This window comes from Eublepharis macularius, chromosome 9, assembly GCF_028583425.1.
Source record: "Eublepharis macularius isolate TG4126 chromosome 9, MPM_Emac_v1.0, whole genome shotgun sequence".
Lineage (NCBI taxonomy): Eukaryota > Metazoa > Chordata > Lepidosauria > Squamata > Eublepharidae > Eublepharis > Eublepharis macularius.
In genome coordinates this window covers 77,917,700-77,941,922 of record NC_072798.1, presented here as the reverse complement: position 1 = coordinate 77,941,922, position 24,223 = coordinate 77,917,700, and the positions used below count along the sequence as shown (strand labels likewise).

The window sequence follows — 24,223 nt, the reverse complement described above, 5'->3', positions numbered from 1 at the left end:
TTGTTCTATGTCATGGGCCGCCTTGAGGAGGTCTCCGAATTGGCAGCATATAAATTTTCTATATAACTCAGACAGAGTTGAAGGAGGAGAAATTCCTGGATGAAAGGGTTTGCCACATCTCCACCTACTTTACAGGGATTCTTTTGTGGGAACCTGGTACAACACACATTCTAACACACAGGGCATGCCATGCGTAATTATCCTCAATGGTTGTTGATATAGCCTCATTCACATGCCTCGATGAGCTTGTGCCTAAGGCATCCCCAAACTATGTATTTTACTTCCCAAGTTTACTGTAAGTCCCAATAGAATCGATGGTATCTATTTTACCCTTCTCTGGACTCTGACCCAACTCAGACCACTTGAAATGAGCATTCCATTAGAGCCAATGATTTATCATTATCAGCAAGCACACAACCAAAGCTAAACAAAACCCCAGGACCAACTCATAAAAAAACAACACTGAAATATATTTCTGTACTTTCTGTCTTGCACCAGTATGTACATATTTCACATTATTACCAATGTATCAGAAGAAAGAATAGAAAAGGACCAGGAAGCCGTTTGTAAATACCAGCTGAAACACACATCATATAAATCATGCAAACCACAACATGCACACAATATTACTGAATAATAACTCCAACCATACAACATGTACACTACATTGTATCTATTTACTACAATAAGCAGTTACACATTAAACATAGTCACTTCTAGGGGTGTGCAGAAAAAAAAATTCAGTGTAATCTGGATCTGAATATCAGGAATACCATAAACATTCAGTATTCCTGATATCTGGGTCAGATTCTCTATTTCGATTTGGGCTTTCAGAGAATTCCACATATATTTGGCCATTATTCCCTATAGGGAAAACTATCCGAGGGGGTGCTGAGGGCATTTTTCAAGCAAACGCCACCAAATTTGCAGGGAGCCTACTCTTTCGTGTTCACTAAAGACCCCCAAGTTTCAAGAAGACTGGACCCCAGGGTCCAATTCTCTGGACCCCTGAACAAGCTGCTACCAGCCACTCTCCATTGCTTCCTATGGGGGAAACATTTCCAAGGTTTCCAAGAGCAAGGCTTCCGAGAGCAAAGGCAACCCCATTTCCAAGGCTTCCGAGAGCAAAGGCAACCCCATTTCCAAGGCTTCCGAGAGCAAAGGCAACCCCATTTCCAAGGCTTCCGAGAGCAAAGGCAACCCCATTTCCAAGGCTTCCGAGAGCAAAGGCAACCCCATTTCCAAGGCTTCCGAGAGCAAAGGCAACCCCATTTTCAAGGCTTCCGAGAGCAAAGGCAACCCCATTTCCAAGGCTTCCGAGAGCAAAGGCAACCCCTGGCCAAAAGCCAGTCCCAACCCAAGCCCCACTCCCAATGCCAGCTGAACCAACAATGCCCAACTAAAGCAAGGAAACCAACATTAAACCAGAGACAAAACACAAAAGAACCAATGGGTCTATGACATTAATTTCTACCATTTAGATTAAATCTTAGTGTGTATAGTACTGAACCAAAATGAAGCAAGGGAACAAATATCAAACCAGAGAATCCCATGAGAACCAATGTCAAAGCAGATAATCCCACATGAGCAATATCAAATCAGATAATACCACCTGAACCAATGTCAAACTGGAGAATCTCACCAGATCAGAAGCAAGGTAACCAACATTGAACCAGAGAATCTCACTAACACCACACTGAAGCAAGGGACACTACAACAAGTAAATAAACAGCCAACAAGCCAGCAACTGCTTAAGCAATTCCCCCTCACCACAAGAAGTAAGAATAAACAGTAAGCAATTGCTTAAGAAACTCCCCCCACAAAACAACTCTTAATAATATATGAAGAAACATTAGCAAGCAGCAAAGCAAGCAACTTTTATCTTGAAACTAACAACCAGAAAAAGTGATCTCAATGCACATCGATTGGCCATGCACCCACTCACTCCCCCTGAAACAAAGCTTGGAAAGTAGCCAGCCAGCTTTAAACGTGCTGAGATGCATTTGACAGATAAAACCGAATATATTTTATCCGGCATTAATGTACTTGATATCCTGATTTTATTCAGGATTCTCTCATTTGATTTGGTATTCCCAGGTAATGCCGATTTAGCCATTATCCAGATATATATTTGGAACATACCAAATCTCACACCCCTAGTCATTTCTATACTAGTAATAATATAGATTGGTCTCGTTAGTCTTTTTCCTTTGTTCCTCATCCCCCACCTCCTTCAAAAATATAATTGTAAGATCTAGAAGTAATTGGCATTGATTTCACTGGAACTTATTCTCCAAGTAATTCTGTTCAGGGTCACATCTTTGGGCTGTGAGTCCTTCTCTTGCACATACCACTGCTGTTTGTGCTGTGAAATGTTTAGCTACAACTAATTATAAATCAAGATTTAAAAAATAAAAATCAAACTCAGCATTCAGTGGAGATCAATAAAGTGACCTAAAGCTCGTCCTTTTGTAAGCATTAATTTTGTAACTGTGCTTCATAAACCACATTAGCCAACAGACTTAAGTATTTTTTTAAAGGCCCTTGGCTTTAATAAGCATTGCAAACTTAAATGAAATTGCACACACCAAGTTGCCCGCAGAACATATTATTCATGGGGCTTCCAAATATTAATTATCCTATAGAGTGTATATGTCTAATGGCAATTTCCTCCCTTTAAAATTAACTTTCATCACATGATAAAAATGTTTAATGCCATTAATCACTCCACACTCACTAATTCAGGATACGGTCTTTTCTCTTGATTTTAAACTTTTATGAATTATTCACAAGCATGTATATGCTTAAAGCTTATCAAATTCCAGTCTTTGTCTTGTGTTTCTTTCTGTCCTGAGAGTTCCTCTACCTGAAAAGTCTGATAATAGTTTACTGAAACAAAAGACCAGCTAAAACAAGCCAGAGAAATGCAAACCAGCACACATTTCAACAACATATGCAGAAGCCTTGCGAGACTGAAATAGGTCTTAATAAATTGTGACAGTCTTACAATATTTCTTGCCAGAGCCTTGTTAGACTCCAAGTTTCTTTGCAGAGGCACTGGGAACTCTTAACCAAAGATCAATTTAACTATGGTAGCTTGGCAGGGTAAAGATTTTGGATGCAAGCCACGGAACATGCACTATTAAGAGCATTGCCCCAGAATCATCACAGATACCTGTAAGTCTAGGAGCTATAAATTTATATTTAAACCGGTTTTAAGTCTGACTGATAGAATTCAGGTGTAGTCTGTGCTCCAAGATCATCACTGGCATGAAACCTGGACGTTTCTGGACATCTAACCATACAGCAAACAGGAAACAAATTCAAGTCCTTCCCATAAAAGGCAGATAAAAGTTCCTTTCTCTCTCACACACCCACCCACCTCAGGGTTTTATACATACCAGGCTAGGAGCAGATCGCACACAAAAACCACTACCAAACTACATTTCTAAGAAGGAAGGCACCGCTCTGCTTCAGGAACCCTGGTGGTTCAGCAAGCCACAACCGAGATGAAATCACCTGAAGGCAGGCTGAAAAAGCCTCTCTCTGGGCAAGGCTGCCTGAAAGGGCATGTGTGGAATCAAGCACTCCTTCGCCTGCTTTCTTCACCAAAGCTGCTGCTGCTACCGTCAAGATGAGTCAGATTACGGATCGCCAAAAGTTCTCTGTAAGCAACCTACAGTCCCTTCTCTCTCTTGGTTGCCTCCCGCTCCTCCTGGGGAGAGTCACTCCTGAATCATTCAAGATCATTTTTCAATCATCTCTTAGAAAAAGGGATTTGGCTTCTCCCCCAAGAGCTCAGCACGTCCTCTTCTTTCCTCTTCCTTCTTCCTCCCTCCTCTTTCTCTCTAGAAAGCACACTGAAAACTACACGTGCTTAGGTCCGGCAGGTTCCCTTCCACTACCGTTCACAAAGCATTGCATCAGACTCTACAAAATCCAAACACTGCAGGCAATTTTTAGAAATAGGTATGGGGGCCCTCAACTTGGTAGGAAGCTGTGCCCCCACAGAAGTGGAGGCTAAACCATGATTATCGGGTGATGTGGAAATTAATTCTGCTTATGCTCAGATGCATTCTCATTTACTATTAACCAGCATGTTCCAAAGCTGAACCTTGACAGTCAGAAATTCCCCACACCTGCTAAATTACCACCTCCTCATTCAGACTGAACTCACCATAGATCTGGCTAATTAGGAGTGTTTCATTTCAGTTAGCTTAGACTGGAGTAGCTCTCCACTGTATAGCATTCCACTGCAGCAGTGGAATCCTATGCAGTGCAATCTTGTAGCAGTGCAATCCTATGCAGAGTCACTCCAGTCTAAGCCTGGTTAAATCAGTAGCCTGCCTAGCTTTGCACCATAGGTGTATTCCGACCAACAAGCATATATTTAAGACAGGTTCTGGGAAAGGAAAACTGCACAGATCTCTAATGGTCAAGTTCTAAAACCAGAACCTACCTGGCTGCCACCCCACCTGATTTGGAAGCCCCACCCTTTAGCCTCAGCTGTGCAGAGACAAAGCTGCTTTCACACGGGGTGAGAAAAAACCCATTTACCCCTGCTGATGAGAGATCTCCTCCTGTCCTGCCACTGCACATGATCCAGAACTGATTCCTGGCACCGAGATCCCAGCCGAGTCCAGGCAGCTCTCCAGAGCAGAGGCGGCCAAAAAAATTCCAGCCACCGGTTTCCTTAGAAATCAACAGCCACAGCCTACTGCGCGGAAGGCAGCAGCAACCACTTGCTCCACGGAAACAGCCGCGGACGTTCCCAGTCGCACAATATTTCAAATACAGATTCCCTCGGGATAACTCGGACAGGAGCTGCCGGGGTTCGAACCTGCCCATTACTCCTTTGGCAGAAGCAGCCTTGGGGGGAGGGGGTCGGTAACTCTGCCCATGCTCAGAGGCGCTCGCCTCGCCACTGTTATTCTTTGGCACTGAAAGCGGGTGCTGGGATAAGAATGGTCTAAAGTCGCCAGCGGCGCCCACCCCGAAGGCTCTGCCATGCTCTGCACGCTCCTCCTCGCGAGTCGACCCCACCGAAGCCGCGCATAGGATTGGGCTGAGCCAGGCGCCGCAAAAGAGCGAGCCGGCAGCTGGTGCATTGCAGCTCGGGTCCCCTCCCGCCTCCCCCGGCCCGCGTTGGGGCTCTGGGTCGGAATTCTTCCCCGGTACCTTGCTCGGGGGAGGCGAGGGCGCAGCCGGGCGCTCCGCATCTGGATGCCTCCGCTTGCGAGGACGCGCCGCTCCTTCTCCCCTTCGAGGGAGCCACCTGGAGGGAAGGAGGCGGAGACTCCGCCGGCGCTGCCTGCGAGCACTTGCTGACTGGGCTTGGCCGGGCAGCCGCGCTCCCCCCGCCGCTCCGCTCCGCTCCCTCTCCCGCTCCCGCGGCGTCTCCCAGCGGCGAGCCCCTTCGCGCCGCTCCCTTCCCGCGCGGCCGCCCTGACCTGCCGGTGACTCACCAGAGCACGAGCCTCGGGCTCCGGCGGGGAGGGGACGCGCGGGCCGGGAAGGCGGGCGCATTCCGCGGCGCCCTCGGCTCGCCACACGTGGAGCCCCTTCCCGCCCCCTCCCCGCAGGGCGCTCCGAGAGGCGCCGCTTCCCGCCAATTCCGCCCTCCTCGCTTGCCTCTCCTTCCAGGCACCAAAGCGCGGGGCCAAACCCCCGCTGAGGGAAAGGCGCTTTCCCAGGAGCTCGGGAACCGCCACACACTCGGCTATTGTTAAAGAGCCTCTCATTGTCTTGAGAGCAGCCGGCGACTGCTCACCCCCGCACACGGAATGCCCGTTCAAACGTGGCAGAAGTCAGAGAACACTTCCCCTTGTCGGGAAGAAGCATACAGGCCGGTGGCTAACTTTTCAGACATTAAGGTATACCAAGTATGGGACATCTTCCCGTGCCTACCCCAAAAGGACATAAAACAGCAGTCCAGATTTTTAAAAAATTCATTTATATAGGACCAGGGCTTTTTTTCAGCTGGAACCCAGCAGAACGGAGTTCTTGCACCTCTTGAAAATGGTCACATGGGTGGTGGCCCCACCCCCAGATCTCCAGACAGAGGGGAGTTTAGATTGCCCTCCAGTGGCACAGAGGACAATCTAAACTCCCCTCTGTCTGAAGATCAGGGGGCGGGGCCACCACCCATGTGACCATTTTCACTGCTGGCGATTTAAACTTTAAAAAACTCCCCCCTTGTTCCAGCTGACCCAAAGTGACATCATTGTGCGGTTTTGGAAGCTGAGTTCCATCACCTCTTTTCCCAGAAAAAAGCCCTGTATAGGACTATTTATTGGTTGCATAGGATACACGGGCTTCAGGCATACATCCCATGAGACCCTTGCGGGATAACCATTAGTCAAGTTGTTAACGTGTGCCACATTTTGCTGGGTGCCACTTAAGGGAGGGGATCAAGGATTTTAGACTCGGGACAAAGAGAGCAGGATGACAATGAAAGTGATAAGGAATTAACTCAAATCTTGAATGATCCACATACGCCCCTCCCAGTTCTGACTGCCCCCAAGATTAGCAGATTGTCTCATGAGGTGCCACATGGCCCCTGTTAAGAATCACTAAAGTGGATGGTGTGCATGGGAAACGACAGTCCACTGTGGCTTTCCAGGGAAGTTTGCCGCTGCTTTTTTCTGGCCTCTGTGCCTCTAAAAACTGCAGGATAGACAGGAATAGAAAAGTTGCAGCTTTCCCCAGCACTTTTAAGACCTTTTCAGACACATACCATGAGCCTACCAACCATGCATAATGGGTGCATGCGTTACTTGCAATCCTCCTGATACATGTGTTCACCAGGTTGTATGAACAGGGCCAGCACATGTATTTACCATCTACTTACAGTTTTAGTATATGCAAACTGACCACGGGATTTTCTGGATTTGCGTTCATGCATCCCAAAGTTTTATGTGCATGGTAAATGTGTGCATTTTTGTGTGCATGGTTAATGCATGTTCACACAACGTGGTGACCAACCACATATATCAGTAGGACTGTGCATTCCTATTAAGCATGTGAGGGTAGATTTCCTGTACACTTCAGTGTAATGTCTGAATAGGTCTGTAGTATTGTGGAAAAGCTGTGTTTAATATGTTTGCTGTAGCAAGTGGGTCGCCCTGTATACATGTTACAGTAGTACAATCCATATATAACACACGTGCATGATTTTTCTTTGTATAAGCATTAATTCTTACAGATGACCTTGAGATTCAAACTCCGTATTTATTCACATACTGGTCTTTGCTTTTATTTTTTAAAGTCAATAGATGTACAAGCATACATGTAGGATCTTTGTGTGTTCACTGTAATATGGATGGAGGGTTACTGTGCCTTGCCTGCCCCTCCATACATTCTTTTGTACCCAAATGAACATCTGTACAGGTATTACAGGGGATTTTGCCATATATTTAGTAGTCCACCATACATCATTACATCCTCTGATTTACATCAATTCAGCTTATGTTGGGCTTAAACAAGCTTAAATCCAAGAACTTCAATTTAACTTGTAGGTAACAGTATTTAGCTGTAGACCACAAAACAATTATTTTAATTATACAGGAAGATTAATGCTTTTGGCGCTTCCATAACCACATTTTCTGAAGGAGGTTTCTGTATCCTGCTGTGTTTAAACAGGAAACAAATGTATGATCAGAAAATCGTGTGACAATAGAAATAATATTGTTTTGTGTGTGTATCTCTAAAAGCAGTGGATCCAGCTAGCTAATTGCACCTGTATAAAACAATAATAATCACTTTTTGCAAATAAATTTGGAGAATTGTATCAGGGAGTCTAGTAAATGTTTAGATTGCCAGTACATTAAATAACACATTCTTTAAAAAAAAAACAGAACTCTTGTTCTAGCATCACACAAGCATTCAAGAAAAAAGATCTGATCCTTCATTTAAACATTTGCCCCCGCCATACCATCCTACTGAGATAATACAATAGATATCTGGGAAAATTCAATTTGCATTCTCTTTGTTGCGACTGTCAAAGGTGAACATCGATCCCCAGGGACCCAGACTTAAATCACCTCATAAACATCATCAAATAACCATCTATTTGTGGATATATGACTCCCAAGAGGCATGACTACTTTAGGTATTAAACATATGGACTGTTCTGCTTGCAGCCCTCCGTAAGTTACATATTGTCTCGAGGTAGCGGCTATTGCGAGACAAAAGTGCTCTGGTAGTAAAAACTAAATCCTTGGGGATTGCAATGACAGCAGTTTGATAATTGCATCCCTGCCAAGACATGACTAGGCAACTAGAACAGCTTGTAAAATATTTGGAGGGCTGGTTCTTTGTTTAATCTTATCTGAAAACTATACTTGTATGAGGGAGGTGTGAAGGGACTCGGAATCAAGGAGAGCTGGTGGTGACCTTTCCCCAGGGATGGTATATAAAGGTCTGACGAAATCTCCACCCACCAAGCCAATTCCATTCCAGCTTTTTCTGCCACCTGACCCTATCTGTAAGAAGGCTTTGTAAATTAATCTACAGATTTTTTTTTGTAAAGTGTATAATCCCATGCAAGTGTTCAAACTGCAGACAAATGTCGGTGAAAAGGCATGTCTAATATTTGCATAAATCCACAGAATAGTTTCACCATGCCAACAGAGCAAAAAACTTGTACAATATTTCAACATTTACAATTATCTAGGAAAGCTGCGGAAGGAATCTGCCAAAGGCAACGTATTGACCTGTTTCACCCCCTAAGCCATATATTAGGGTCACTTCAGTGTATTAGAGACCCGGTCTCCACCCTGTTTAGAAATAGCTGTGTTAGACATTTATTTGGAGAGGGATAAGGTATAGAGTATATTTAGAGTCTTTCTGTCTACACAAGAACCTATTTACTTTGAAACTGTAAAATGTACCCTATAAAGACACATGGCTGCAGGGTTACAGGCAGTACAATCAAAATCCCATGGGAATTCCTTGCCCGTAGCACATATGCCAGTGCTTGCTTAAAACAGATTGTATGTTTGGAATGCAGATTTCAGTGTAATTTTTATAAGAGATCATGAGCGCAGAAGCAATGGGAAGATAATTATTCCATATTAAAAATTAACCTAGGCCTCACTATTTTGTCAACACATCAAAGCTTTCCCTTTGTAAGAACAATTTTAATTCTTGTTCCCGGAGTCAATCTGTATGTGTGTGAAGCTCCATATTCACAGACAACTAGTAAATAGACACAAATCTGGTTGCACTGTGCGAAGCTTCCCCATAATTTCATCTTTATCCCCTGCTTTCCTCTTCTCCAGAAATAAAAGCAGGAAACAAAACAACACAAAAATGTGGCTTCTTCCAGTCAGTATAATGGCCTCCCTCGCAACATCCCTGTGGGGTAATAATAGATCTGTGTACTATTTCTATGTAAAGATTAAGGCCAAGACAATGCAGCTTGTTGAAAGCCATAAAAACCTTGTGCGGCTTGCATCAACAGAATAGATTTTTTAAAAGGCGTTTTTACTCAATTCCCATTCATTGCATGAATGTGAAAGAAGCATTTGGGGCAGACATCAAATTGTCCCATAACCCCCAGCTAGCACAGCCCTCCGGTTTCCTAATGCTCTGCTTGTTACCCCTAAGAAACCCCCATGGTACAAATATGCAGTTGTACATGTGCATTTGGTTCTCCATATGACTCAACCTTTCCTACAAGGATCATTGAGAGATGGAAAGCCTAGTACTGAACCGGCATTCCTCATGGGTTCTGGTGCAAGGCATGGCATTTATGGCAATATTGATGAGTGTAGTTGTACAATTTCAGCATTTAATAAGACCCTCCCCTCAAAAAATGCTGAGAATCTTTAAGCCAAGAGAAGGATGCACGTATATGCAAGAAATAGGCAAGGGCTGGTATCACACAGAAGGAACATTGAGATTGAAATGCTGGTCTCAAGCTGTTTCTTCTGGTTACCTGTCTTTTCCTAACTCAGGGTAATTGGCAGGCACTTACAGATGCGGAAACCAGAACGAGGCAAGCTTTTTGACCGTCATCTAGATTTGTCTGGATTTAGTCTGCTTTACTTTAGATTATGCACTGCTCACAGTCTCGTCCAAAGGCTGCTTAATAATTTAATGAAGGAGATGGGTGGCATTATTGATATTCACTTGCACTGATCACGTTGCACAGTTCAACTCCTCCGGGGGAACCCCATTTTAAGTAAATGAGAGCTATATTGAAATGAATCCAGAAAACCAAGTGAACATCAAAATGCAAAATTGGCCTAGGATAAATTGTTTACTTGGACCACAGATCAGGGAAATTAAGGCAAGGACCCTCAGAGGGAGACACCATTATAAACTGGCCAATGGCCAATGCAAAGAAACAAATACAACCTTTGTAGGGCTTGGTGAGCTACTATGGCTATTTGTAAACAATTCTAGGGCAAGAACAGCTCTGCTCAGTGGTTGAAGTATTTCAGAATGCATTTGACATGACAGCTGTAAAAGGAGCTTTGCTTCTGTTTCTGTTCTTGAGAATCTTCACTTCTATAAGTCCTGGGTCCTAATAATGTACTCTAACCTGGATAGCCCAGGTGAGCCTGATCTTATAACATCTCAGAAGCTAAGCAGGGTCAGCCTTGGTTAGTATTTGGATAAGAGACCTCCAATGAAGACCAGGGTTGCAGAGGTAGACAATGGCAAACCACCTCTGTAAGTCTCTTGCTATGAAAACCCCACCAGGGGGTCACCGTAAGTCAGCTATGACTTGAGGGCACTCTCCACAGTCACCTGATATGCCCAAAACAGAATTGGAGTGGAGCAGATGGAGAGAGGTGCTGTATTGTGAGAACAGCAGGGACACTTCTGTGCTTAACTAGGAAATACTTATTTTTTAAAAAAAAGATATGAAAGATTTAGGGCAAAACAGGCTGTGCAAAGAAATAGCAAATTTATCTATTCCTAGTTTTGTCTTTGGGATTAATTAACATGTTCATGTCTGAGTCCCTGAGAACATTATAGCAACCTTGAAAGCATAGTTTATGTTGCTGACTCACAGTGCAGCCAAATTACTGTAGGAACTCAGAAGTGCTGGAATAGAGATGGGCACGAACTGCATTACGAGCATCAAAAACCCACGAAAATGGCGGTGGCACGATCATGACCCGGCGGATCGTGATTGGCCACGGCCAACGATCCAGCGGTCGGGAGAGGCCTGGATCGTGGCGTTTGGGCTCAGTTCGGGAATCCAGACACTCAGGTGCCAACAATCTATTCCCCTGGCAACGGAGCCAGGGGAATGCCTGAGCTCTGTCTGCTCTCCTTCTGTCGCCCTGGAAACCCAAATGGAATCCCAGCTTTCCTTGATCAGCAGGGCTTCCTTCCAAACACGGAGCTGCAAAGCAGTTACAAGTTGGGAGAAGACACCCAGGGGAGGGAGGGGGAAGGGGGTGTTCTGTAGCCATGGGCACTCCAATCTCATCCCTACAAACCCTGATAGGCAGCTCTGACGGCCAAACACAGACCTCCTGTGTTGCTGAATGGGACCCATGCTTATAAATAGCCATGGGCTGGGAACAGCGGCGTGCCCTGCTGTGTTTTCCATGATCCATGATCGGGGTTCGGTTCGGGGATGGGAGATGGTTGTTGCTGTTCGGGAATTCGGGATCGTGGTCTGCACCGAACCACGATCCGCTGGTTCGATAAATTTTTTTGGTTCGTGCCCATGTCTATGCTAGAATGAAGATTCTGCAGTAAAGCCCTACCATTGAAAGTGTAAGACACAAATGCACTCCATTGTGGAGCAAAGTACGGACTGCCAGTTTTCTTAGACCTTCCCATACTTTGATACCTTCCTGGGAAGCCTGTGTCTGGGTTACTGTGATATCAGAAATGGGGCATGTGGTACCACAACACGGTCTTTTCGGTTGTGGCACCACACTTCTGGGATGTTCTCTATTAAGAAGTTTGTGCGGATTCCTCTTTACTGGCAATTTGGTGATTATTACTCCATATGGGTCACACGATCCTGGGTCTGGGAGGTGGGGGAAGACAGGAGGTTCCATAGCCTTGCACTAGAGCTAACTTATTATTTAGAATGAGATAAAAATAACAATACATACAAACAATAAATATTGTGTATTTAAATAAAAAGCTATTTGGTCAAGGAAGAACCCTCACAATTGTGTTAGTGTATTTTGCTGATGTGTTGTTGTTTTTTTACATACTAGCCCTGTACTAGTCCTGTACTCGCCCAGTTCATACGCTACAGTGATAGCTTGACAGGTGCCCACCAGTGGTAAGTAAACTCCTGGCAGTTTTCCAGGCTGCCTTCTGATATAGGGAGGGAAGCCGCCAGGCAATTCCCTGTCAACAGCAGGCAGCCTGGGGAAACGGGCATGCACATTGCCATCTCTTCCAGAAGTGATGCCATTGTGGCGGGGCACAGACACGCACGCACATGTGAGGATTACCAAGATAAGTACCGGATTCCCTTCCCTCCCTTTCTCTCTCTGGTGGTGTTGAGGTGTTGAGTGTAATCTGAGAATTACTCCGTGCTCATATAAAGAAAAATAAAGTGTACACTGTACACAGTTTGTAACTTGTGAACAGGGTTAATGTAACCAATTATGTGTGGAAAGAGATTAGGCCTTCCTGGATAGATTGTTCACTATTTTATACTAGGGCAGGAAAGTGTCCAGTGCAAGGGAGTATCCAAACATCTGAGGTGGTACAATCCAAAAGCTGCATCATGTGTTGCTGCTTTTCATGGAGCCTGATTCATGCTACAAACCACAGTGCATTTACTACTAGGGAGTAAGTCTCACCGATCTTAGTGGCATTTGCTTCTGAGTAACTATGCTTGAGATTGCTCTGTACATAAATAAGCTGATATATTTCATTGGACCGACTTATATTGGTCCAAAATTACAAATCACCTCAAAGTCTTTATCAGGGAGAGCAGCAAGCAGAATAGAAATGAGAGGAGGAAAGAACTGTTTCTTTTGGGGCTTGGCTTTTATACAGATTCTGCGCATGCAGAGATTTGAACTGGAAAACCTTTTTGAAATGAACCTCCAGCCGAACTCACCCTGCTGGACATCATTAGCAATTTTGCAATGTTTATCTTCTGCACTTCATACTGTTCCAGAGACATCTAACCTACTTGGAAGAGAAGTCGCTAATATGACCCACTGTATTACTTAACTCAGCATTTATACTCTACATGTTTGTTTAGTTTGGAGACCCTGCGAAGAAATACCTTCGATTAGCTCTTTCTGTGCACATAGCCAAGTTGATATGAAAATATCTGAAGACATACAATATCGTAATAAAATATACAAGCAGCATTCTTTAAAAAAAGAAAAGAAAAAGAAATACAAAACTGAAATCCTAGAATCCCAATCCACATAGGTTTTGTTAAAAACAAAAACAGTTTTCATCCAGAACTTCAGAGGGAGGTTATTTATTTTTAATTCACTTTCTAGTAATTTATTCATCCTCCCTATAACAGTGAATGGGGAATTTGCTAAAGCTGTGGTTAAGGAGACACTCTACATGTTCATCATTGTTTCCAATAAGGAATCAATGAACGAATAAGCACAAGACCTTGCAAACTTCCATGGACTAAATAGATCATATTTGGCCCCATCTGACAATATTTATATGATGTTTTAATATTTTAATATGGAACGTTTTAAAATGATTTTAAGGTTGTTATCCACCCTGAGCCCGCTTGCGGGGAGGGCGGAATACAAATATGATATAAATAAATAAATAAATAAATAAATAAATAAATAAATAAATAAATAAATGTATAAACATTCACATCCTAATCCAGCCAAGATCTTTATCTATCCATCTATCTGTCTGTCTTTTCCTCTATCCATCCATCCATCCATCCATCCATCCATCCATCTCTATGCTGCCTTTTCATCCAAACATGTCTCCAAGGCCACGAAGAGCAAGCATGGGCCACCAACAATGACAAATAAGCAGGTTCTAGATCAAATCCAACCTGAATTTTCCCTGGAAGCTAAAATGACTAACCTGAGGCTATTGTACTTTGGTCACATCATGAGAAGATTCACTGGAAAAAACTATAACGCTAGGAAAAGTTAAAGGCTTTAGAAAAAGAGGAAGACCCAAAATGAAATAGCTTGACTCACTGAAGGCAGCCATTGCCTTCAGTTTGCATGTCCTAAACAAGGGCTGTTTTCACACGGCCACGCACCCAGAAGATTGCACAAAACTCATGGCATAAAAGCGTCTTCCTAGCGCGATTTCCTGGCATGATCCTGTTTAATGGTGCTTTTTCTGACATCATCGAGTCATTAAAGGGGATCATGCCAGGAGATCATGCTAGAAAGACTCTTCATGTGCGATCTCCCAGGGCACGTGTAAAAATGGCCAAGGTTGTCAATGATGTTTTGGAGGTTGCTGTTTAACTGATTGTCATAAATCACATAACACACACATACCCGTTCCAAATATTGGAATTCTGAATTGATTGTGGGCAGAAACTAGGGATGCCAGCCCCCCCCAGTGGGGGCAGGGGAACCCCCAGCCTCACCTTTCACCCTCCCAGCCCCGTTCATCTGGCAGGTGGGGGAAAAGAGGGGGGAGGCAGGTCAAGAGCTACTGGAGCACATGGCAAAATGGCATGTGCACTCTCTGGAAGCCCCAATGACGCGCTTCTGGTTGAAAACTGGAAGCTACTGGGTCTAAGCAGGGCCAAATCAGCCACAAACATAGTTGCCTAGTGACCCCTGTCTCCCACTTTGATGGTAAGGGGGGCAGGCAAACCTGGCTGAAACAAATGTAATAAAGATCATGGATCTCTGTCTGCCAATGAAAGGCAAATTGTATGCACTGCATTGATTTTAATCCTGGTCATCCAGGAAGTAGAGAGGAGGCTTAATTCTTCCGCTATCCTCCTTGGCTCCCTGTAACTAGCATTTTAAAGGGAGAATGTATGCATTCTTTACAAACCTGTATTTTCTCCTTTAAAATGCTAACAATAGACCAAGAACCCAGTTTGAACTATCATAATTGAGCAGAGGTAGAACATTTACTCACACACCTCACAGCCCTGAACTGGGGCTGCATGCACTCAATTTGCCTTTCACAGACAGAGAGAGCTGTGGTCTTCATCCTATCTTTTTGTTCCCTTTGGTAGGGATAGACTTCAAAAACATAGAGCTGGAAGGCACTCCCAAGGGTCATCTAGTCCAGCCCCCTGCACAATGCAGGAAATTCACAACTATTCCCCACCCCCTACTCTCCCAGTGACTGCTGCTCTATGCCCAGAAGGTAAAAAATCTCTGGGCAGGGCTTTTTTTGAGGGAGAACACTCCAGAACACCATTCTGGAAGCTCTAGAATCTGCCCACGTGATTCCTTCCTCCTTTGGCCCTGCAGGCTCTGCAGAGGACGCTTAGCTGCTTTGAATTTATTCTGCTTTTTCCACATTCCTCTGTGTGTGTGTGTGTGTGTGTGTGTGTGTGTGTGAGAGAGAGAGAGAGAGAGAGAGAGAGAGAGAGAGATGGGGTCTGGCAGGGCTCTGCAGAGGAGGGTAAGCTGCTTTGAGTTCATTCTGCTTTCATTCATGAGTGAGAGAGAGAAAGACAGACAGAGACAGACAGCGAGTTTAAGCAGAGCTGCTGGGGTCGGGTTTGCAGAGGAGGCTTTAGCTGCTTTGAGTTCATTCTGCTTCTTTCATTCGTGAGTGAGAGAGAGAGAGACAGACAGACAGACAGACAGTGAGTGAGTGTAAGCAGAGCTGCTGGGGTCGGCTTTGCAGAAGAGGCTTTAGCTGCTTTGAGTTCATTCTGCTTTCCATTTCATTCAGGGGTTTCTGTGTATGTGTGTGCTGCTTTGAGTTCATTCTGTTTTATTTTCATTGGGGGAGTGGGTGGGTGGGGCTGTGTGTGTATGTGTGCTGCTTTAAGTTTATTCTGCTTTCTTTTCATGAGGGTGGGTGAGGATGTGTGTATGTTGCTTTCATTCTTTTGTTAACTGAAGTTGACATTTTTATGTTTCCCACAGCTTTTGAAAGCAGATTGGTTCTGTGTTAGTTAAATATATCAGTTATGGTTATTTGTATTAGTTAAAATATCAGTTATCGTTATTCCAGTTTTATGCTAGGAATGGATAGCTGTGTCCAAGTCACAGAAGGCTTTCCTCAATATATTCATCAGCATATAGGTGTTCTTATGTCTTAATAGCTGTAACTCAAATGGTTCTCTCCACCCTCAGCAGATTAACATCACTGAAATTGCAGCGGACATATGGGTGTTAAGGAAGTTTTTATGAATATTGTTTGTCTGGGACATTGGAATATTTATGAGCATTTCACAATGTCACAACGGCTTAGCCATTGGTAAGGTAGAGTTGGCAGGCAACAAAAAAAAGCCATTTTAAACTAAGCATAACTAATGCAGCTAAAGTTGAGTATCAAATTTTGAATTGCTCCAGTAAAGCAAAACCCTCCCTGAAAATTTGAAAATTCAATATTCATTAGATTAGGAATTTCAGACTCTGTGGAATTTTGAGAAAGAATTTTAGATTTTTTTTTCTACGCTGGCAGAGGGAATCTGTTAGAATTTAGATTTGTGAGATGGGTTTTGGATTTTTAGAGGCCCCCTCTTTCTTGCACATTTTAAAATATGATTCCAAAGATATGAAATGTTTGGGAAAAGGAACGGAAGATTTCACTTTTGCAGAAGATACAGAAAGGAAAAGACCCTTTCTCAAAATAGTGTAATTTTCTACGCTTACTAACATTTATCTTGTTGTAAAGCATTGTGCTGGGTTCTGGGAAGTGACGTCACTTCCGGGAGTGACAGCATCATGCATTTCTGGAAGTGCGCACGCTTTGCACGTGTACATGTGATAACAGAGAATTCCACCACGTCTTTTCCCAGAAAAAAAGCCCTGCCTCTGGGTCCCTGGCCAAACTGGCCTGGAGGAAAATTCCTTCCTGACCCCGAAGTGGTGATCAGCGTTACCCTGGGCATATAAGAAATGGCCACGAGAGCCTAGTCCAGGCTCATCTCTTCCTGCCTTCCCTCTCCCAACCTACCTAAATTCATACTGAGTCATAGAATTGCTGTCAGATCACCATCTAGTCTTTTTTTCCAAACCTCCAAAGGAGGAGAGCCCACCACCACCAGGAGAAGTCTGATCCACTGAGGCTCACCCACCATCTTGGGTTTATTCTAACCTTTCCCCATGCACTGCATAAGCAGCCAGCACAGCCCTTCCATAGTCCATGAGCCCACTCCACAGCTGTTTCTAAAGAAGGAGAAGGAAGGGGGAAAGACAAGTTGGCATCCTTTGTAAAGAATGCAAAGTGAGGCTACATTTTCTCCTCCCCCAATTTTATTTTGGTGTGAAATTATGTCCCTACCTTAAACCATAGTAAGAGATTGACAGTACAACCCTAAACATGTCCCTGGATCCTTTAAAGTCAATGGGCTTAGAAGGGTGTAATTCTACTTAGGACTGCATTGTGAGATTCAGTTTTTCCACACCAAATGTAGCTCAGGGTTTGCATCAAGTCTCATAACTGTGTAATCTTTATGCATCAGGTTGCACTGTTGGTGCTGTTGTTGAATATCTTGGCAGCAGAAGAATCACTCTGCAGCCCATCACTAGAAAAGGACTCCCCGTTGATTCTGAAAATGCATCTCTAGGCATCTGTCGCTCTGTGTATGTGTCCACTGAAGGGGAGCATCAGTGTTCCTATGGATTAAAAATCAAGGGCAGATAATAATAAAACCAGCTAAAAGCAGGAGGGAAGGGTGTGGTTTTAAGGAATTTGCTCAGAGGTTTGCAAGCAAAACTGCTCACCCCACCCAGTACTAGATGGCGATTTGATTGCTTATAACAAAAGAATTCTTAATCTGATAGTTAAAATGTGATGGAAGAAACATGGGGTGATCATGTGATATTCTTTGTCCATATGCTGCTATGTAATTGTTGTTTACCTACTTTTCTGTTGAAGTGAAGTTCGGTATGAATTCAAAAATGGTGTAATTAATTCCATAATCTACTATTACTGTAAGATTATGAAGATTAAAAGAAAAGTGTGCATACCTTCTTCTTGTTAATTTTAAAAAAAACAAAAAAAATAGTTAAAGCCCATGTGCTCAGTTGCACAAAATCACTGCGTCAATTTTATTTCCACTGTACAAAATGTGTCCAGTTTTAGAGAATAATATTTTTGATCACATTCTCATTTCTTGTGAGAGCTAGGCTTAAAAGCACAAATAAAAGTTATATACAGTACATTCTTAAATGTTTAAACCCTTCTAAACCCATTGAATCCAAAGGGCTTAGAAAGGTATAACTCTACTTAGGATTGTATTGAGAATCAATCATAGTATTAAGTCATAACCCAACAGTTTTTAAATAAAATATATGCATTTTATTTTAAAATATTTACCCAGCCACTCAACCAAAGGTTTCTGCAGTGGCTATTCACTCACTTCCTTCCCGCATTCTTTTATCAGAACTGTTTCAGATTCCCTCCACTTCCACAGGAGGTAGGATGTTCCAGGGACAGCCTTTCAAGATCACTTTTCTTGAGAAGGAAAAGCTCTGAAAACTGGCTGTTGACGTTTATTGTTGTCACTTCTGATTATTATCAAATACACAAATGAAGCAGACAGGCACCCCTGGGGCAATTCTTGTCTTGAACCAGCATTTGCTCACACCATGCAGGTGTGTTTCTCTGCAATCCACATCTATTATTTTGTTCACAGGCTGCACTCTTATTTTTGCCACCCCAGGAGAAGTAAAAAATATGAGATGTGCCTCTGAGCAACCATGCTGATTATACATGAGCCTTTCTCCGGTTCCATTTGGCATAATATATCTGGTCTCTGTAGTATCTCTCACCTTTTGGCTGCTGTGAAGCCCAAGGAAAGGATTTATTTGATTTGAGCATCAGGTACCATGGAGAGCACACCTGTGACTGTCACTCTGTTTGCTCTTCCTCGAGTTGAAAAAGAACACAAGGTTATCTCATCAGACCTTTAGACTTCCAAAAATCCTCAAGCTGTGCTTTCGCGCATTGCTCGACAGAGACACGTATTTGTTAAATCCTTAAAAATCAACTAAGACTGTAATAATCCAAAGCATTCATACTAGAAAGCCATTTAAATAGCAGGTCTTATTTCCAATTCATGTCTTTAGGACAGGGGTCATATGAAAAGAGTGGTAACTGTTTTAAGAAAAGATGTAATTTAGAATGAAGGAGTAGTTCAGTAGTTCAGTATCACTAAAGTTGGCAACTGTAGAACTCAGCAGTTATGGAGATAGTGAAAAGAAAGTAAACTGAGCCACTAAAACCCCATTGAATAAAATGAGCCTGACTTTTGAGTAGACCTGTTTAGAATTGCTTCCCATCAGTGTCATCCTATAGAGAGTTACACTCTTCTAAGCTCATTTACCTCAATGGATTTAAACGGGTGTAGCTCTTCATGCTATAAGTTTCAGAACTCATAATGGAAACTACAACACATGTATGTCTTTTTCATTTCTTGTTTGTGGGTATAATAATATGTCTTCTACTTCATTCTCTCAGACATAGAGAATTATAAATACAGTGCTCCTCAATGGAGGCAATTTGTACATTAAGCTGCATATATATATATATATATATATATATATATATATATATATATGCAAAAGGAGGAGGTCCTAAGTTGAAGTTTTCCATATTCTGGGTAGAGGGGGGACTTGCAAGAAAAATGTGTTGTTCTACTAGTCCAGAGGCACCAACAACAAACACAAGTGCTGAGGTACAGTCCAGCCTCTGCCACACCATGTGGGATAACTATCTAGGGCAACTCTTTCTGGCTTTCAAACAATTCAACAACAACAACAACAACAACAACAACAACAGCAACAACAACAACAACAACAACAACATTGGATTTATATGCTGCCCTTCAGGACAACTTAATGCCCACTCAGAGCGGTTTACAAAGTATGCCATTATTATCTCCACAACAAAACACCCTGTGAGGTGGGTGGGGCTGAGAGAGCTCCAGAGAATTGTGACTAGCCCAAGGTCACCCAGCTGGCTTCAAGTGGAGGAGTGGGGAATCAAACCCGGTTCTCCAGATTAGAGTCCTGCCGCTCTTAACCACTACGCCAAACTGACTCAAGATAAACCATCGCATGCATATTTCCTTCGAAGTAAATATTTCTGACTTTAAAGAGCCTTATTCATGAAAAAAGGACACTAGGCTTAACTGGAAAAAATGTATGACACTTTTACCACATGGCAGTAGGGACAACCACATACACTGTTGTGTATGATGGGTAGAGGTCATCTTAGGTGTTTTGGAAAGCTGCCGTTGGCAACAGGTTCTCCATGCATGTACACACAGCAAAATAGATATATGCGTGATTTTCACAGTGTACACTTCTTCGGCTTGCAAACGCTTTCTCCTACTGAGGCAAATTGTCACTTCCTGGCAGGTAGATCCCTTAGTCCCTCTCCAGTGAACACACTTTGGTTCTAATAGAAAAGGCTTTATTCAGGATTTTACTGTGTACTCCATCACAGAGCATTGGTAGAAGTGAGGAATCAAAACATAGAGGCTATGATATACTTGAAAACTCCCGTACTCCAGCAACAGTTAGGGTTTTGGTGCGCAAGAATACACAGCTTCTGTGAGAACCCTTTATAGTTATGGCTACATGATTAGTACACAAATACACCTTCCCAGAGTCTGGACTAAACAGCTAGAGCTGGCAGTTGGAAACTCCAAGGTCTTCTAACTAGAAGATGCCTATTAGAGAGATAAGGGGAGGGGCCCGTTCCTGGGCCTGGACAGCAATAATTCCAAGAGGAGAGAACATGGTTAATATGACTAGAGGAGAGAGTACAACAGGTTAGCATTAAGGCATTATAACTTCAGTATACTGTGGCATCAGTGATACAACAAACAAATACACATGGCATGGCTATACACAGACATGACACAAATAATATTTCTCACGGGAGGGGTCAATATAAAGGAAGAAAAGGGCATGGTGATGGTGCATAAAACTTCCCGCTCTTGTGCCACCACCTCCATCCAAATATGCTGCTTCAGTTTAAAGAAGATCTGATTCTGTGGGCCAAGCTACAAGTGATGCCTGACACAGGTTGGACACTTGTCAGCTTTCCTCAAGTTTTGATGGGAAATGTAGGCATCCTGGTCTTGCAGCTTGGCTCTGCTGTCCAATGGACTTTTCAACTGTCACTTGTCCAACATTCCGCCAAGATGCCTACATTTCCCATCAAAACTTGAGGGAAGCTGACAAGTGTCCAACCTGTGTCATTCATCACTTGTAGTTTGGCCCTGAATCTCCATTGTCTTGTTGCGTCTGGCCCTGATCTACAACCTGATTTGCAACTCTTTCCTTCTGCAAGGCTGACATATAGACCAAATCTTCAGAAAGTATGAATTGGTTTTATGCAATGAAGTCAGGGCATGCTTTCCCCTGTTTCTGGCACAAACTCATATTTTCATTCAGAGAACTCCAGACAGCTTTTAGATTACATTCTAAAATCATGTGTCTGAGCTTGCGGGAAACCAAAGCACAGTCCCCTGAAAAACAGTGCTTAGCAAATACTCTTGATTGAGCAAGACGTTTACATACACGATGCTGACCAAGGCCTCTTGATATTAAATCACAGTTCAGAAGCTGGATTCCTACAAGTCCTAATTAATCCTATCAGTAGCCACTTCCAAATTCAGTGCCTGGAAGTGACTCAGTTTTTTAAACAGTAATTTCACCACCTCTCCAGATAAGAGAGTAGGATTTGCCAGAACAACAGAGCTAATCTCTCTTCATCAGACAACGGGATGTTGGCTCCTTAACATAATCTCCAGTTTAAGTAAACTCTGATTATACCAGACAATAGATTTGATCCAGTTAAGAAAGAGTAGAAATCTCTTTGCCTTGAGTTCAGTGTAAGGTCAACTTAATTATCAAATGTAATATGAATGGCTGATGAAAGGATATCCAGATCCATACCATAGTGTCATTTTATCACTGGAGAATCCTGGTTGTAGAGATAAATTATTTCATACAGTTAAAATGGCCCTGGCCACGACCAGAGCATTTCCCCAACATCGGTGTTCAACGGAGAGAATATTTCATTAAAACAATGACTCTTACGGCACCTTAAAGGCTTCCAAATATATTGTGGCATGAAGAGATAGGTGGAAAAGGCCAGATGATACTCAAAGTAATCTTCTACAGAAAAAAATAATAATTAAATCACACAGTTTTTTAAAAAATTATTTCCTTCAGTTCTGAGGTAAAACTTCTCATCAAGGATCTAACAGCCGGTCCTGGTGGTTGATTTTCCCTCTTTCAAGTGAGAGAGCCTGCCCCACCATGATCTCCCCCTCCAAGCAACTATTCACTAGCCTCAATGGAGGCATAAGAAGTCAATTATCCTCATCCCCCACCTCTGTCCCCATATTTACTCAAATGACAGTATTGTAGGACTCGACAACACCTGCTATTTTATCAAAGTCTCATTCACTTATACGTTTTTTAAAAATCTGCACTATACAGTCAGATGCCAGCAGTGACCTGCCGTCCTTTACGCAACTCAAACCAGACTGCTGCTATGCAGGGAACAAACGGACACAAATCAGATGTTAGTAACACTCAGAAACCAGTGAGGGAACATTTCATCATCCTGCACAAAGTAAGAGTCTTGAAAATTGCCCTTTGTCAACGACGACAAAAGTTTCAAAGAGCAACTTCAGCTGAAGCTGCAGAGTTGGAATTCATAAGCAGATTAGATACAGCCAGGGTGGTCTCACAGGGGCTTGGAGTATGGAGATCATTACAGGAAGCAGTTGTCCCTCTGAAGAGGTTTATGTTTATACTATTTATGCTGATTTGCCAATTCTTCTCCACTTGAGATTGGTCTACTCCCTCTCTGATTGGATCATTTCCATTTTTAACCGGATCGTCCCCTCATCTGTGCTTTATACCATAATGTAATCTATCTATTTCTTGGATTGATGGGCCTTCTGGCCTCACTATACAATAACTTTTCCAACCTGCACGCGTGTGCACACACACACACTTTCTCTCTCTCTCTCTCTCTCTGCCAATTGAGTATAGACATTGGACAAAGTGGCATGAAATCTTATGCCAATATTCATTAGTATTGAAGACGGCATGAGGTTCAAAGTCATGTTGCCCACCACAAACTAACATGGCTGCCCTTCTGAAATATTCCATTCGATTGAGGTTAGAAATCTCACTGAACATAAAGGAGTAAATATGCACAGTTTTGGTCTATATAATTTTTTTTCAGTTGCAAGAGTGGAGTGCTTGCAGTTTAGAAATACTGTATATGGTAGCAATTTTGTAGTGATGTTGGCCCTGAAGAAAAAAGAAACAACTGTGGACAACGCACACAAAGACACCATCCAGTTAAGTACCACTTTTTAAAACTTTCCCTGTGCATACCTATCCCTTCAGCGGCAGCCTAATGCACAGAAGTTTAGTAGATTAAACATATTCTGGCATTGTGTGAGGAAAGCTTCACCTACTGTGTATATCAGGCCCTACAGGAGCAGGGCTAGTAAGAAGGTGGCAAGCTTCCTAACTGGCTACTGCCTTGCTACATATTTATTTAATAAATATGAAAAAAAATGGGACTGAGACTTGCAAAACTTTCTTTATTTTGAAAGATAATTAGTAGAGTCTAAAACTGAAAATTCTTAATACGTACATCTAGGGATAACCACCCCAAACCTCCTACTCTCGGAGCTGAAAACAACCATGCTAGCAGTCAGACAGGCAGGATGCACTTCCCCGCTTACTTTGTGATACTGAAACCTTTACCTTCCCAAGGCCTCGGCTTTCCAAGTTTGGGTTCTTTCTAGGGTGTACCCACATTCAAGTCATGAATTCCAGACTCAGCTTAATTAAAAGCGTAGTTTATTAGCTTTAAAGAGTGAGGCAAAACATAGGACACAGGCATAAAATAAAGGAAACTTACTGTTGCTATCTAAAAATCTGCTTACCTAAAAATTTGAAAACTTGCTACCTTTAAACATCTCTGGTTGACATCCATTAGTTGTTCATCTTGCCCATCTGGTGGTATATGTGCCCTCTCCGTGCCTAGTGGGTCTGGCATAGAGGCATACCAAGGTAGGAATAGAGAAGGGTGTGTAGGGTGTAATGAGAAGCCATCTTTTCTAGAACTCAATGCATTACCC

The 24,223-nt window shown here is 43.0% G+C and overlaps 1 protein-coding gene across 1 annotated transcript in view; it reads right to left on the bottom strand.

The window, feature by feature from the left end:
* MET (MET proto-oncogene, receptor tyrosine kinase) overlaps positions 1–5,294 on the bottom strand; it is a 123,601-nt gene extending 118,307 nt beyond the window's left edge. The window contains exon 1 of the mRNA XM_054988695.1: positions 5,179–5,294. The gene's annotated coding sequence lies outside the window, so the exon portion shown is untranslated. The remainder of the gene's footprint in view (positions 1–5,178) is intronic.
* Between the last annotated feature and the right edge of the window lie 18,929 nt (positions 5,295–24,223).